Here is a 9647-nt window from a genome sequence, read left to right as displayed (position 1 = left end):
CCCTCCCACGTCTCTCCTGTTCATTTTCGGTCTGCTTCATGTTTCCATGCCTGTAGTTCTATGTTTTTCATTACTTTATTTTGTCCATTAGATTCCTCTGATAGGTGAGATAATTTGGTGTTTGTCTTTCACCAACTGGCTTATTTCACTTAGCATAATAGTCTCAAGTTCCACCCATGCTGTCACAAAAGGTAAGAGCTGGCTCTTTCTGCTGTGTAGTACTCCATTGTGTAAATGTTCCACAGTTTTCTTAACCACTCATTTACTGATAGGCACTTAGGCTGTTTCTAGCACTTGGTTATTATAAATAGTGCCATTATGAACATAGGGGTGCTTAGGTTCTTTGAATTGATGACTTGGGATTCTTAGGGTGTACTCCAAGCAGTGGAATTGCTGGGTCAAAAGGCAGTTCCATTTTTAATTTTCAAGGAAGTTCCATACTGTTTTCCACAGTGGCTTTACCAGTCTGTATTCCCAGCAATAATGCACTAGGGTTCCATTTTTTTCCACATTAACACCAGCACTTGTTGTTTGTTGATTTGTTAAGGATGGCTATTCTGACCAGTGTGAGGTGGTATCTCATTGTGGTTTTAATTTGTATCTCTCTGATGGCTAGTGTATTGAGCATCTTTTCGTATGTCTATGGGCCATCTGTATGTCCTCCTTGGAGAAATGTCTATTCAGGTCCTTTGCCCATTTTTTAATTGGATTTTTTGTCTGCCTGGTGTTGAGTTGTATGAGTTTTTTATATATTTTGGAAATCAAACCCTTGTCTGATATATCATTAGCAAGTATGTTCTACCATACTGTTGGTCCCCTTTTAGCTTAGCAGAAGCTTTTTAATTTGATGTAGTCCCATTTGTTTATTTTTTCCCCTTAATTTCCCTTGCCCTAGGAGATATATTTACAGAAATATTGCTGCATGGGATATCTGAAATTTTCCTGCCTATGTTTTTCTCTAGGACTGCTATGGTGTCATGACTTATATTTAAGTTTTTTATCCATTTTGAGTTTATTTTGATGTATGGTGTAAGTAGGTGGTCTAGTTTCATATTTTTGCATGTGCCAGTCCAGTTCTCCCAAGACCACTTATTAAAGAGGATATCTTTACTCCATTATATGCTCATGCCTCCTTTGTCAAATGTTAACTGACCACAGAGACCTAGGTTTATTTCTGGGTTCTTTATTCTGTTCCATTAATCTATGTGTCTGTTCTTAAGCCATTACCAGACTGTTTTGATTACAATTGCCTTATAGATAGTTTGATATTAGATATTGTGATTCCTCCTACTTTGTTATTCTTTCTCAAGATTGCTGAGGCTATTTGGGATCTTTTTTGGTTTTATATTTTTGAAATATTTATTCTGGATCTGTGAAATATACCATTGGATTTTAATAGGAATTGCATTGAATTTATAGATTGCTTTGGATAGTATTTTTTTTGTTGTTGTTCTTGTTTTTGCAGAAGTGGAAAATTGCTTTATTTTCATGAATTACAAAAGCTAGTGAAATACCTGGAAAATGGAGTGCTATCGTAATATGGCATAACATAAGGGATGGCCATGTAATTTTACTTTCTAACTGCTAACACAATTGGGGATCTCATTATTTAAGATAAGACATAATGAGCACAAAACTATAGCTCACTGGGCACTGGGTTCCCTTATTTGATCTAGAAGTTATGAGACAACTGGAGGTAACACATCTTGAGCTGCAGCATCCACCTCAACACAACATTGCTTTATTTTATTTACCAGGTAACCAGGAATCATACACTAATTTGGCTGCAACCATGTCTTCCACTTCCATTCCCAAAGACTTGAACACTGCTGTCTTTTCACAGTGGGCTGGCTTCATTCCCTTCAGTACTTCTCCCAGCTCAGTGAAGATATCAACTCCAGAAAGCAGGACATCTCCAGACTCTCTGTGGGCTGCCTCCCAGGAATCCACATGAGCACAGCCCGTTTAATCAGCTGATCATCCAGCTCCCTCCAGTCAGGCCTGTTGACTCTGGTCACATTTCTGTGAGCCCCTGGTTTCACCCATTCACCAAACAAAATGGGCTCTGTTGCCATGGTGACTGTGGTGCTCACATCTGCACTTGTCACAGTCTCCTGGACTGATGAACAGACCTATACCTCCCCTTGTACTGTGTCTGCAAACTTCTCAGCATTTTCTTTGGTGCAGTTCCTTATCCTCACCTCCTCATAGGAAAACTGCTTTGTGAAGACCTCACAATGTCTATAGGCCTGGACTCCAGCCCAAAGGATGTACAACACTTTGCTGTTGGGTGGTTTCAAAAACTTGGTGGTAATGGCAGACACTGCAGCTGTTCTCTTCACAGTTATGATATTTTCATTCATGACTGCCAGAAGGGAGCCATTGCTCAGTTCAAAGTGTAGCACAGTGGCCTGGTGGGAGGGGACAGTGGAGTTGGCGCTGTGGCCCTCATAGAAGGTGACTAACTTGGTGGTCAAAGTGTCCTCTGCAGCACTACAGGCAGGCATGACCCACAGGAAACCCCTGTGCTTGGCCACTGGCACCATAGTGCGCACTGGATGCATGACTCCTTCTTCAGATCTGCTGGAGAAGTTGGTCAAAGCTGCCTCCAAAGGCAGGATGAGGAGACTGTAGCTGTGTTGGTGGCCCTGAATCTCTATCATGCTCAGAAACACTGATGCAGAGCTCATCTTGCCATCTGCCTTCTATCCTAGTATGGTCATTTTAATAATATTAATATTTCCAAACCATGAACATGGTATATGCTTCCATTTATTTGTTATCTTCCTTAATTTCTTTCTTCAGTGTTCTATAGTTTTCCAAGTACAGGTCTTTTACCTCCTTGGTTAAATTTTCTTTAGTAGTTTATTTTTCTTGTTGCTATGGTAAATGGAATTTTTTCCTAATTTTTCTTTCTGAGACTTCATTGTTGGTGTGCAAAAATGCCATGGATTTCTAAATATTGACTTTGTATACTATTATTCCATTATTTTGCTAAATTCAATTTTTAGGTCAAATAGTTTTTTGGTGGAGCCTATAGGATTTTCTAGGTACACTATCATGTCATCAGCAAATAATGGTGATTTTACTTTCTCCTTTCCAATTTGGATGTACTCCCCCCAACACACTTTTTTCTTGTCTAATCACTGTGGCTAGAACTTCCCTTCCAGTACTATGTTGAATAAGAGTGGTGAAAGCAGAAACCCTTGTCTTGTTCCTTATCTTAAGGGGAAAGCTTTTAGTTTTTTCCCATTGAGTATGATGTTGGCTGTAGGTTTCTAATATATGGACTTTATTATGTTGAGGCATGCCCCCTCTATTCCCACTTGGCTGAGTAATTTTTATCATAAATGGGTGCTGTACTTTATCAAATGCTTTTTCAGCATCTATTGATATGATCATGTTGTTTTTTACCTTCTTTTTGTTTATGTGGTGTATTATGTTCATATATTTGTGAATATTGTATCATCCTTGCATCCCTGGAATGAATCTCACTTGATCACAGTGTATAATCTTTTTACCATATTTCTGAATCCAGATTGCCAGTATTTTGTTGAGGATTTTAGTATCTTTTTTCATGAGAGATATTGGCCTGTAGTTGTCATTCTTTGTTGTGTCTTTACCTGGTTTGGGAATTAGGATGATACTGGCCTTGTAAAAAGAGTCTTTTTTTATTTTGTTGCTGTCTGGGATTTATTTTCTACCTTGTCCTCCAGCTTACTAATTCAATCCTCTGCTTTATCTAGCCTGCCTTTAATTCCTTCTAATGTATTCTTCATTTCTGATACTGTGTTTTTTATTTCTTCCTATCTTTTATTCATAGTTTCTATGTCCATTTTCACTCTGGTTTAGATCTTAGAAAGACCCTTGTATCTTCCATGCAGTTCCTCATGGTTCTCTCTGAGCTTCTTGAACATCCTTATAATCATTATTTTGAACTTAATGTCTGATAATTTGCTTTCATTCATTTCATTTAGTATTTGTTCTGGGGATTCCTCCTTTTCTTTTGATTGGGGGTTGATTACTAGTCCTCCCATTGTAGGAGATTCTTCTTGTCTGTTTCTCCTTCTTAGATTGACCTGCTTTGACTCCCTGTCTTCATGGTGTGGTCTTATGTTGTAGGAGACCTATGGAACTCAGTGGTGCAGTCTCCTTGATCTCCTGAGCTGGATGCTCTTGGGCTTCCCTTTATGCTGTTTGTGTGGGCTCTCTGCTTATAATTGGGCTTTGATTGTTGGGTCATCCTTTGGTGGGTCCTTCCTTCCAGTTGACTGACTGAGAGTCACATCTCCCAATATATCTTATATGCTGCTATACAGGTGCTGCCAGAGCAAAACAAAACAACCCAGGAAACAAACCCTTCCACAACCATCCTAGCAATGAAAATGAGCAAATATTAATAAAGACGTAAAGAGATAAGACTATTATAAGAAAGGAAAAACAAATATAAGATGACTAACTGAAAGAAAAATGAATTTAAGAGATTTAAGGGAGGAGAAGTAATAAGATTAGGGAATAGAAACAAGGCAAAGAAAAAAAGAAAATTAAACTTACATCATAAAAAAGGAGGGAAGAAGGCAAAATGGAGTAAGAGAAAGGAGGCATATAGTATTAGGTTTAAACAAAAATTTTTAAAAATATAGAACCAAATTGGAGAAAAAGATCTACCATAGCAATATAAACAACAAATGAGCCAAGGTTAATATAGAAGGAAAAAAGAAAGAACGAAAAGCTTATGAGATGTCTAGAGAAGAGAAAATTGATCTTTGAAGGATAAAAAGAGAATAAATACTAAGAGCGAGGAATGAAAACCAGTCTAAGACAGGGAAAAGTTAAAATTTTAAATGTAAAAAGGGGCAGGAGGAAGGCAAGGTGGAGTAGGAGAGCGGAATGGTAAAATTTGAGATTTGAAATACAAAAATAGTGAAGATCAAGAAATAAAATTGAAGAAATGCAACAACAGCCATCATATCCACAACCAAAAAGCAAAGATTGATAAAGATGGAGAGAGAATAAGGACATTTGAAGACAGGGACAAGAATGTGGGCTGACTAATGACAAGAAAAATGATTTGGAGAGGCTGGAGTGGGGAGAAATAGTAAGAGTGAGGAATGAAACAATTTGTAGCAAGAGAAAACAAAATTTAAAACAAAAATAAGAAGAGAAAGGAAGAGTGTAAAATGAAGTAAGAGAAGGGAAGAGCAAAATATGAAATTTGAAATTAACTAAAATATAAAAACTAGTAAAATAAAAGGCACAAACTTGAAGGAAAAGGAATGAATGTTAAAAAGCTATGCAGGAGAAGAAATAACGCAAATCATGAAGAAGACAGTAGTGGAATTTATCTCTGTAGAATCCATTATTTACCACTTCTTTCCCTTTCAGGATTTGCCCCTGGTAATGTCAGATGGTGTCCTAGTCATAGACTCCGACAGGTGTAGGTAAAGTTTCTCACTGGAAACTTTCTCCTGCAGCAATACTATAACATGGGGTGGTGGCAGGGTGTTGTGCCTGCTCCCTCCAGATATTCTCAGCTTCGGGCGGGCCTGCTCCCGCCATGCTATTTCTGGAGCCAGCACATCCACCGCCTTCTCTTTCCTCCCTTGTAGCTCGTGACTCCTGAGTTGCTCCGCAGCTTCCCCAAATGGGGGCAGCCAGAAATGTTGATTTGAGCAGAGGTGGCCAAAGTTGCTCTGCTAGGAGATCCCAGACCACCTACTCCCAAATGCCCTGCAGGCAAGCAGGCTCTTGCCCACTTATGCACACTCCCTATAGGCTCGTCCACATACACACTCACACAGGCTTTTACTCTCCACTGGATTTTCGAGTTGATCGCTCTGTGGTTTAGCTGCAAGAGCAGTCTAGGTCTGGGAGCAAGTGGATGGAGCTTCCAGCTACTCTGCAGCCATCTTGGATCAGTCAGAAAAAATTTTAAACATTAAAAGCAAAAATATTGTATTCTGATTCATGAAAAATATATCTTAGAAGTATAAATTTCAGTTTTTGTTTTAGAAAAGTCTGTTTTATCCTACTACTTCATTTTCCATATGCATGGTCATCAAAATACTAGAAATGCTAAAGGCATCTAACTAGATACTGTTTTTTCACTTTTAAAACAGGCATGGAAATATTTTTCAGCAATTTAAATTTGCAGCACTGTTATAATGAAATTCTTTTCAATTATAGGCTTGCACATTTATGTTCAACAAAGAGAAAAGCAACTAATATCATTTAAATTAATTTTAAATTTGTTTGTGGTGCCTTGAAAGACAGATATGTTCTTGCGTATATGTGTGATATATGGACATCCTCATTGACTTAGCATGGATCTCACAAGCTGGAAGGGAAAGTCACTTAGCCAGTACAATAAAGATATCAGTGCAGTATACCAGTGAACAATATTTGACACTAAATGCCTCAACCAGCCCTCTGTGGTCAGGAGATTGTGATCTGTTTGTTAAAAACACACACATTCAAAGAGATTACATGAAGGATTAAAATACTGTCATAAAACAGGTCACAAAAGTTCTACGATGGCAGAACATTAAGCTGAATCACCAGGGTGTCAAATCCTCACTACTTTTTGACCTTAGTCCACGGGCAATTAAAACAATCTTAGGTGTTCAAGACCATTAAGGAAAGGCCTAAAAACTTATGGAGGATGAGTCCAATTTTGGATACCTGGAAAATCAACACACTCATAGAAGTACCGTAAGACCCTTCTATTTTTGTGAAAGAACCTAGGAAAAGCCTAATTTCTAAGTGGATATTTTTTAAAAATGCCTACATATATTCCAGTTTTATATTTAAGAGACTCAGGTTTGCATTTAAACACTCAAAGTGTAGAGAAGCTGCAGTAAAACCTTATACATTATAAACAAGTAATATTTTATCAAAATACAACTTTTTATTTAGGTAATAGAAATTATAGGTAATAGAAATTATAAATAAGGGCCTTGTATGCTAGAGTACACTATGCAAAGGTAATTATTATTTGAGAGTAAGAATGTTCATGTAGATCTTGGTTAAATTTTATGACATACAGAAAAATTTGATGATATGGCCATAAGATTTACCTAAGAAAAAAGATGGCCTATGAAAACCTAAAATGTTCATTTTAAAAAATCTGAATAATCCATTTAAATATAAATCCATGAAGCCCTGGCTGGTGTTGCTCAGTGGATTGAGTGCCAGCCTGCAGACCAACGGGTTGCTGGCTTGGTTCCCAGTTGGGGAATATGCCTGGGTGGTGGGCTGGGTCCCCAGCTGGAGGCACACGAGTGGCAACCACACTTTGGCGTTTCTCTCCCTCTCTTTCTCCCTCTCTTCCATTCTCTCTAGAAAAAAATTAATTAAGTCTTTAAAAAATAAATATAAATCTATGAAAATGTGGGTCTTTAATAAATATATTATGAAATATCAGTATATTTCTTTAATCAAAATGGTATAATCTTATCTTAATGAGAGTGGTTTTTCCCAAACTGAAGATATATTAGTTACTACTGTGAAGATAACTTGCTGTTATACTTAATTACCTATGTCACAAAACTAAATGTCATCAGAATATAAAAATTATTAAGAAGAAAATCATCTTTGCTGATGTGAGATTTAAGAACCCAAATCACTAGGCATGTTTTATGCCACCAAACTACAGATGCTGTCTATGTCATACCCTACAGCAACTTTCTGAGTATTCCATATGGCTAGCAGAACTATTAACAAGCACATGCAAAAAATTGTGGGATGAAATAAAACAATAATTCAGACAATTGATTCATATGCGATAAGTGCCACTCAGAATTTTATGACATTATTTTAATTAAATAATTGTAGGCTTTAATTCCTGCTGTAAAAATTATTGAATGATTATAAATGGTTCAAATAATACATTTTATGTCATGTTATATATATTTTACCACAATAAAAAAAAAGCCTATATAATTATCAGTTAAACAGTGAATCAAACTTGAAATAAAGATTAGATTAGGCTATTATTGCCTTTCCACCCAAGCCTGTTATATCTGTCAGTGAGAAACCTGGCTCCCGTCAATTTCTATATATTTATTTGAGCAATCTTCCAGGATGCCACCAATCTTATGCTGCTGCTGCTTTCTCCTACCCTACAGGAGTGTGCTCCTGTCTGGGCTATCACACTCCACTCTGGGCTATCATGAATCCCCTTCCTTCTTCTCAACCTCTCCCCACCCCACTCCCACTGTGCATGCATATCTTCCTTAGCACCAGTTTTGGATTGAATTGTTTAGGAAGAAAAGAAAGAGAAAGGAAAGGGAAGGGAAGGGAATGGGAGGGGAAGAAATGGGAAAGAAAGGGAGGAGAGTGAACAGTGGAAAAGAAAAAAATATAGGAAGCACTTTATCTGCCCTTTCATTCTAAATGATAGCTTTGCTGGATAGAGTAATCTTGGTTATAAATCCTTGCTTTTCATCACATTGAATACTTCTTGCCAGCCCCTTCTTGGCTGCAAAATTTCCTTTGAGGAATCAGCTTATAGTCATACGGAAATTCCTTTGTAGGTAACTATCCGCTTTTCTCTTGCGGCTTTTAAGGTTCTCTATCTTTACCCTTCTCTATCAGTTTGTCTCAAAGTCATAATTATTACCAGTACCTTTTTCCTGCATCGCATATACTGGATTCCTCTCTTTTCAGATTACACTTCAGCAGTCTGAATTGCTCACAAGGCCGTGGCCCAGAACTCCATCTTTGAGTGGTTTGAACTCTTGGTTACCAGTTCTTAAGGACCAGGAATTTTGCTGTTGTCCACTTACAGTTATCTGGTCATGGAAACATGACAACAGCCCACAGTGCCTCCTCTGGATTCCTCATGGACGTCAAGGCTGTTTACTCCAGTCTCTGTTGGTCTTCTGGCTGAGTCTCTGCTATTGCTCACTTGCAGCAGCCACTGGGTGTGGAAGTTTCCAGAGAAACTATGGTAAATCCTAATTCTACATCTTGGTTTTCCAGATTTATGTATTCTAACTATTGTTGACAAAGCATCATCTATCAGTCATTGGTTCATTGCATGTATGCATCCTAGAAGACAGAGTCCTAATCCTACAAAGTATGATCCTTAAGATGTCACCTTATCTAAATCTTCAGCTGCCATTCTTTCATCTTATAGAGTAGGCTTATAAAAACTGGCCTGTGTGTTTTCCATCTTCTTTCCTCTTTTGCTTGCTTGATACAAACAATGTGGTGACTTTAGAAGCTATATGTTAAGTCTGGCTGAGCCACATAATGAAAGGAACTGAAACACCACATGAGGGACGTCAGTTACCAATTAGGAATATCCATTTTGGGTTCCCTATGAGCAAAATTTAAACTTCTATTGTATTTTGGTCATTGTCCATTTTGGGCATTATTAGTTAAATCAGCTAGTATTACTAGTAATGCAGTGTTTCACTGAGACCAACACTCTGAGTTAAACTTCCACCTTTACAAAAAATCAAAATAATAATTACATGAAAATTAAACCACATTGCACTTTAGTTGATACTTACCTGGTCTCTGGTTATTCACAGCTGATCTCAAAGTTGCAATGTCAAAATATGAAACTGTAGGTCAAGTAATGAGCATAATAGTATTAATAGTTTTAATCTTGACTATTCTATTCTCAATTTGTTACAATT

General features: G+C 37.5%; 1 pseudogene; it reads right to left on the bottom strand.

Moving 5' to 3' along the window:
• Positions 1–1746: 1746 nt before the first annotated feature.
• On the bottom strand, positions 1747–2690 carry LOC150019287 (ketimine reductase mu-crystallin pseudogene; annotated as a pseudogene).
• Positions 2691–9647: the final 6957 nt, after the last annotated feature.

This window comes from Furipterus horrens, unplaced genomic scaffold (genome assembly GCF_987537825.1).
Source record: "Furipterus horrens unplaced genomic scaffold, mFurHor1.1.pri manual_scaffold_2, whole genome shotgun sequence".
In the NCBI taxonomy this organism is placed as follows: domain Eukaryota; kingdom Metazoa; phylum Chordata; class Mammalia; order Chiroptera; family Furipteridae; genus Furipterus; species Furipterus horrens.
The sequence above is the reverse complement of the archived record's forward strand: the minus strand, read 5'-3'. Positions and strand labels throughout refer to the sequence as shown.